The 8,330-nt window shown below is 36.4% G+C and overlaps 1 pseudogene; it reads left to right on the top strand.

The window, feature by feature from the left end:
* The first annotated feature begins 373 nt into the window (after nt 1-373).
* On the top strand, nt 374-7,865 carry LOC120356249 (annotated as a pseudogene).
* Nucleotides 7,866-8,330: the final 465 nt, after the last annotated feature.

Raw genomic sequence — 8,330 nt, 5'->3', positions numbered from 1 at the left:
CAGTTGAATTCATTTTGACATTTTCAATAAGGTTATAATAATGTGAATTGTGGATCCATATCCATATATAACTAGGGTAAAATGATTACTATCTATATTGATGTACTAAGGCCCGCCGCAAAGTAGACCCATGCTAATCCACGAAAAGCAACCCACGCCGTGTGATGTTTTGTAAACCATTGCTAGGCCTCTCTAGACATCTGTGTAATACTGCAATGAATAGTCTACTTGTCAGCTGATTGATTATGAATAATTCTGTAGCAATGGTTTACAAAACATCCCACGGCGTGGGTTGCTTTTCATGGATTAACGTGGGTCTACTTGGCGGCGGGCCTAATTCCTGTTAATTTGTTGTTTTATTGTTGTTTAACAGCTGCACCCGACAACAGTGCACATAACAGCTGTTCGAGTGGAATACAAGACACCGACAGGTCGCCTGAACAAGGGTGTGGCCACTTGCTGGTTGGCCGACAAGAAGCCATCTCCGGTCTCCGCCCCCCCTCCCGCTGAAGGTGAATCACAGACCCCTCCTCCGCCCTCTACGGCCCTCGTGCCAGTCTTCATCAGGAAGTCACAGTTCAAGTGAGTAGTTATTGGCTAAAGCGCATTTCCATAAATGTACTTCACCCCTCACATTTTTGGAAGTTTGAGAAAAGTTTTCAGTTTGCCATTTTTATTTTGACCAGTATTAAGTGAAACAAACTAGATATTGTCAGAACAGTAATAAAAATATTGGGAGTAGATCAGTTCGACAAGATTTCAGTTTTTCCAGCAGCTATTTTGACCAGTTTCAAGTGAAAAACATTAGATATTGTCAAAACAGTAATCCGTAGTCGTTTTCATTTAATATAGACAAGCAGGTGATACTTACTCCGCAAGTGTCTGTTTAAAGCACTTGACAAACTGAAATCTTGAAGAACTGAAAATAGGCCTATAATCATCCTCGGTAAATTAGGAATCTATATGCTAAATTTCAAGTTAATCAGTTGAGAAGTTCATACGTGATGATGCGTCATTCGTGATTTTCCTATTCCGCACGTGTATAAGCCAATTCTTTCCTTTATTATGTTATAGATATACACGAACCACATCATTACCTCCACAACAGTTCAGAAAATTTTGACCAGTCCTTGAGATACTAAGAAATGGGAAGTAGGTTGAGTTTTCATTGCAGGCTGATAGTTAGTTGCACACTAATCGGGGATTAGTGAGAATAGGCCAGGATAAAGTTAATTAGAGATTAGGTTTGATTTTAAATGGCAATATGCTGGTATTATTTAGAATTATTTTATAACTTTAGAAATAACATTAAATACGGTATAGAATATGATACTGTATCGACTAAACTTTTTCACAGCAACAGAAACTTGACGGTATTACACTCGATTAACATCTTTGTTTGAAAAAAATTGAGGCTGAAAATATATTATTTTCTCACATCATATCGTAATAAATCTTGGACAAATATAGTAATATGTTTGAAATATTATTGGCCGTCCATTTTCACAACTTACCGATTTCTCGACAACACGTCAATTTCAATTGATTCACAAGACACAAAAATACAATGTGTAGAAACAATTGGTCCTTTTGAAATATTTATGACGACACTACAGTCTAATTATTGAATATTAGTTATTAAAAACTAGTAATCACATGTGGAGCGCTTTTGGATTTTTAAATCCATGGTTTTAAAAAATTAGACTGTAGTGTCGTCAAAAATAGTTCAAAACGGATTATTAACTTGCAGTTAGTCATGGATAGTGAAATAGATGAGCAATAAACAATTACACAACAGTTACAGTAAATATAACTACATAAAGGACTGAATGTTCTCTGACTGACTGATTGGGTTGACGTATCAATTAATTGCAGAACATTCTGTTGTGTCGTGTCGGCGAGAAATCGGTGTGTTTCAAACCGAGTAGTGTACTATCATCGGAAGATCTTGTTCCTCACTTACGGGAATTCAAGCAAACTGGAAGCTTCATTAAATAAACTTTAATCTGCTTTGAAATTTATCATCTTATATTGTTTGTTTGTTGATTAATTCGAATTTTGTTCTAATTTCCAGACTGCCTACACGTCCCCAAACGCCGATAATAATGATTGGTCCGGGCACAGGACTGGCTCCCTTCCGAGGTTTCATCCAAGAACGAGATTTGTACAGGAAAGAGGGTAAGCATCAGCCTCTTTGTTTATAATTACTACTAGGATGTGTTCATATTGAATTCGTATATGTGCAAGTGCAAGCTTGGTTATGCATGATCGAGCGTGCAGATGAGAAACAAAATCTGGAGAGAGCAATGGGAACACTGACACTGAACGCTTGCACTTGCTGTTTGCGTTCAGTGTGAGCAGCTATATGCAAGTCACAACGTGTTCCAATGGTACTTTTCAAATTTTGTTTTTCGGCTCATGCATGATCTGACGTGCATTTGCACATAAACGCATTCAATGTGAGATTACATCCTTAGTTTCATATTTGATCTTTCAGGTCCATTATTCACAGATGCTCTTGAGCTGGGGTTAGACAAAACGAGCAAATGTTTAATAATAACTAGTAGTTCTGTAAACAGTAGACCTCACGCAGTATTGCAGTATGGAAATACAGCAATAGACTGGCTTCTCCACACATCTGTGTAATCACTTGTCAGCTGATTTATGATGAATAATTGTATAGTCTGACTAGTCGTCAGGCTCGCTTCGCTCGCCATATCCGTCTAGCCAGGGGGCTCCGCCCCCTAGACCCCCGACTGGATCGTCCAAGAATGAGATCGGCAGGCTCGCTTCGCTTTCAACCAAATTCGAAATGTTATGTCATATTTCATATGTATATATGTTATATCCTATCATATGTTAGGACGATCCAGTCGGGGGTCCAGAATAAACGTCTGGCTAACGGATATGGCAAGCGAAGCGAGCCTGACGGCTAGTAATATAATTTTCCCAGGAATAGCTCTGATTGAAGTAGCGGTGCCCAATCAATTTTTCCGCGATAAATGCATTTCAATCTTCAACTTGGTGCCAACCTAACAAAGTCAACTCAACTTAATGCCAACCCTTAAATTATTATTTTGGTTACCAGTTAACAACTGTTTCGAAGAGGTACTCTCTCTAGATTATAGTTCTATATTATCATATGGTATGGACATTACAATTTATTATAATTAAGATATTGGAATAAGAAGAATATACACCATGCTAAAAGACGAACTTGAACCTTAAAAACCACCCTTAGAGTTGAAATTTTTACAAATCCGTTCTTAGTGCGCCTCTAAAGGGCCAACTGAACATACCTACCAAATTTGAAAGTTTTTGGTCCGGTAGATTTTTAGTTCTGCGAGTGAGTGAGTGCCATTTCGCTTTTCTATGTATAGATTTTTACTCTAATATTGGCATACGAAAGAGGCTCCTTTTTCCTTTTATATTATCCTTGAAATGCAAAATATCCAAAAACCTTGTATATACGTCGATGCGCAATTTAAAAAGGAACATATTTCATGAAAATCTATTAACGCGTTTCGCCGTAAACGCGCAACATATAAACATTAAGAGAAATGCCAAACCGTCGACTTGAATCTTAGACCTCACTTCGCTCGGTCAATAATACTGAGGGGATGCCCATAAGCTCTTAGGCTTGTGCGTGGGTAATGAGTGAGAGGGATGATGATGAGAGATGACGACTACTTTTAGGTACTTGGATCAATGGCTTATCGTCTCCTCCGACAGACGGGATGGCCGTATCTATGTGATTGTGCTGTGGCAAAAACTTTTGCCCCGGTCGAGATTCGAATCGGTTCTCTTGATTATTAGCCGGCGCGTTATCACTTACTCCAACGTTACGAGCCACCAACGAGTTGTTCTGAATAATAAAATGTGGATGAATCCAGTTTGAGAACTGAGAATGTATTCATACACTCTTGGAGGCATATTTATATGCTTCTCATATTATATGTCAGGCTGTTTTATTGGATTTATGCTGTGTTTGGGAGTTATCATTAGACATCATAAGATTACACAAACATTCTGGTAAGAAGTGCAATATGAGAATCTTTTACCCTAAATAAAAGATAGTATAAGAAGATATCCCATGGTGTAGGGCGTTTATGTTTCAAATTTTACCGTCAACTCAAGCCGATAGTCCTGGTAGTTGATTATTTTTGGTTAATCTATGTGACGCTGGTAGTCTCTCATACTGTGTCGTTCTTACACTCTCACCTCAACAAAACAGCAATAATAGACAGTAGTCGACAGTAATTGGCTTGAGTTAACACCATAAATTGACGTGAATTGGGAAAGGATATCAAAGAAACATTTTTTTCAAAGTAAAAATCTTTGCAACAAAAATTTTCATGAACAGGTATTTTTGATTTTTGTTTCTAAAGACAACTCTCAAAACAGATGACCTTTCAACAGATTATTTGGAAAGGATATCAAAGAATCAATTTTCCATTAACACTACCGAACGGGAGGTCGGTATAGTCTTAAAATTATAGTCAAAATTAATAAAAATTGTAAAATTGAAGTCTCAGTGCCTGTTGCACAACAGCCGGTTAATTTTACCGTGATTCATTCCACGAGAACCAATCAGAGAATACGTTTTTGAAAAGACGGCTCTCTGATTGGTTCTCGTGGAATTAATCACGGTTAAAATTAACGGCTGTTGTGCAACCGGGCCTTGAAATTTAAAACAATCAAAGACATGTTCATGTAGTTTGAATGTTTGTTAGGTGATTAGGAGACTAACTACTTATATTGACAATGATTATCAATTTGTATTTATATTGTATAATTTATTTAGAATGATAGTAGCTATTAGTGTGTATATCTATAAACAAAAAATGATGATAATGATTTCAGGAAAGCCTGTTGTGACACAATTTTATACTTCGGTTGCCGAAAAAATCCGAGGACTACATTTTATCAAGAGGAACTTGAGGAGTATGTTGCCAGTGGAACGCTCAAGGTATTGTGAATAAATAAATAAATAAATAATACAGTATAATAATAATTATTATTATTATTAATTGCAACAAATATCACATATTATTACGGATAGTTATCGAAATGATTGGAAAAGAAGAAATAAGGATAACCCTGAGCTACTTCTCTCCCACAATAAATTACTGTAGTAAGGTCCACGTTATAATGGCGGTGTTTGATAAGCAATTGTATTGCTGTCCTTTACTTTCATTCAACAAAGCGGATAGCGCTATCTCTTTCTAGCTTTGCTCTGTGTCAGATCGTCTTTTAACAATATAGAATTAATAATTAACAAAATAGTTAATCTTAATCATGTAAATTCATTATGAAACTATTGAAAAATATGATTTCTTGCCTAATAAAATATAATTGATTATTTTTAACGAAAATGAACAGTTAATATTACATCAATAAACCTGTATCTGCTACCGTCTATAGAAGGCATTGACAAGACAGAGGTTCGGCAACGTTTTTCTCCTATCTTTCTACACTGCCATTATAACATGGACCTCACTACAGTACCTTTTTTGATTTGATATAAAAACAACATGTGTGCTCTGACATATTGTATCTTTTTAATAAATAAATGAAAATCGTTTGACCTCAAATAGAGTGAGTAGCAAAGAAAAAAAACAAAACATCGAAGATACAAAACTCTAACCCCAAAAAATTTTGTTCAAAGCCTTTCGCTGTGATGACTCAATCTATGTATAACGACATGTGTGTGTGCTTGATGGACATGCATGTACACACATGTTCATCATGCTTGTCCTACCGTGAATGACCAACCTTAGACTTATCTTTGTTATTGTGTCTCTAGCTGAAACTAAAACCATAGAGAAACAATAGCATAAGTAGATATCCCATGGTATAGGTGTTTAGTCGTAACTTTTTATGTTATCTCAAGCCGATAGTCCACGTAGTTCTTTCCCATAAAGCTATGTGACGCTGTCAGTCTCTCATATTGTGCCATCATACAATCTCACCCGGCCAAAACAGTAAAAATCACAATAATCGACAGTAATGGCTTGCTTGAGATAACAGTAAAAGTTGCGACATAAAACGCCCTATACCATGGGATATCTACTTACGCTATTGTTTCTCTATGCTAAAACTCAATAAACCTTGTTTCAGTAAAAAAAAATGAACACTTTTACTAAACTTGTTTTATTTTCAGTTGTATGTGGCGTTCGCAAGAGAGCAGAACAGAAACAGTATGTCACTCATTTGTGGAGAAGAATAAAGAAGAATATGGAATGTTATCGGCGAAAATAATGGTCATCTGTATGTGTGCGGGTAAGATATTTTGATTTCATTATTAAATTAGTAATCATTTACTATTATTCAAACCCCGATTAAGCAGCCTAGTATACTCAAGTTTTCAACGCCTTAAGCTGGGTTTTCGTTTGTGCGCAAATGCCGTCGTCGACCAGAACAGGGAGGGAATCTCAGATTAGGTAGATTTCAATTTGTCTACATAACCTAAAAGGTTATGTTCAATTATGTTTTAATCGGGGAGGTTGAGTTTATACTTTTTATACTTTTGAATCATTTTAAATTGCAATACTAGTAGTTATGTGAACAGTAGACCTCACGCAGTATTCTCATCCACAAGTACCTGATTGAAACTATAGACCTTATGGAAATACAGCAAAAGACTGGCTTCTCCACACATCTGTGTAATCACTTGTCAGCTGATTTATGATGAATAATTCTATAGTCTGATTTTACTTTCCTTGCCGTATTACCATAAGTAGGTATAAGAATATTACCATAAGTGTGTGTGTGTGTGTGTGTGTGTGTGTGTGTGTGTGTGTGTGTGTGTGTGTGTATATATGAGTGCATGTGCGTCTGTGTACACGATATCTCATCTCCCAATTATCGGAATGACTTGAAATTTGGAAGTTAAGGTCCTTACAATATAGGATCCGACACGAACAATTTCGATCAAATTCAATTCAAGATGGCGGATAAAATGGAGAAAATGTTGTCGAAAACAGGGTTTTCGCGATTTTCTCGAAAACGGCTCCAACGATTTTGTTTAAATTCATACTTAAAATAGTCATTGATTAGCTCTATCAACTGCCACAAGTCCCATATCTGTAAAAATTTCATGAGCTCCGCCCCATCTATGCAAAGTTTGATTTTAGATTCCCAATTATCAGGCTTCAGATACAATTTAAACAAAAAAATTTGAGTGGAATAGATAGAGCATGAAAATCTCTGCAATTAATGTCCAGTAACATTTTCACCTAAATTTAAAATAAGCTTGAAATTCGAAAAAATGTGGATTATCCAATTGCAAACTGTTGGCAACTGTTGATTCTATTAAATCATTCACTATGAAGAGATAGCAGATTTTATGTGTCTGCAACGTTATTGTCCTGTCACCAGCTGGCTAAGATCTTTGTTTATAAGTAGACTTGAGATGCGCGGGAACACTAGTGTCAGGTGATCAATTTTCATAACGGCAAGGAAAGTTGTGTGAGTGCGTCACACCAGATTTTCTAAAATGTATTTTTTGTTTTGTTTGCAGTGATGCAAAGAATATGGCGAGAGACGTGCACAACATTGTAGTGAGTGTTATCAAGGAGAAGGGCAACATGGAGGAAGCACAGGCCAACACTTATCTCAAGAAAATGGAGGCTCAAAAGAGATATTCGGCCGACGTATGGAGTTGAATCTAGTTGCCAAGTATTTGCTCAAATTTCATAAGTGACGTCACGTTGTTATACCTAGAAGGTCACTCATAGACTTGAACCATAGAGAAAATATAGCTTAAGATGTCCCATGGTATAGGGCGTTTATGTTCCAATTTCCACTGTTAACTCGTTCCAAATTCCACTGTTAACTCGTTCTAAATTCCACTGTTAACTCGTTCCAAATTCCACTGTTAACTCAAGCCCATAGTCCTAGTTGTTTTTGGTGAAGTTATGTGACGTGGTAGACTCTTTAGCTGCGTTTACACCAAAGTTATCAACAAAATGTTAATTTTTCTGTTCTTATAGATTCTATTAGATTGAACATAACTTATCGTACACATGATGTGCATATGCGTTTGTTAAGCTCCGTTGAATCTAATAGAATCTATAAGGAAGGAAAAATAAACATTTTGTTAATAACTTTGGTGTAAACGCAGCTTTAGAATAGTTACACATACATCGATTTTTTGTCGATAAATTCTATCAGATCAAACATAACTTTGTTTATTTGTGTTTGCCAAGTTCCGTTTAATCTGGTAGATTTCAAAAGGAGGGTAAAAATATCGATGTGTTTCTTCAACTGGATATACTATGTCGTTCTTACACTCTCACCCGGCCCAAAACAGTAGTCGACAGTAATCG

The sequence above is a fragment of the Nilaparvata lugens genome, unplaced genomic scaffold (genome assembly GCF_014356525.2).
Source record: "Nilaparvata lugens isolate BPH unplaced genomic scaffold, ASM1435652v1 scaffold6263, whole genome shotgun sequence".
NCBI lineage: Eukaryota > Metazoa > Arthropoda > Insecta > Hemiptera > Delphacidae > Nilaparvata > Nilaparvata lugens.
Note: the sequence above shows the minus strand (reverse complement) of the source record. Positions and strands in the feature narration are given on the sequence as shown.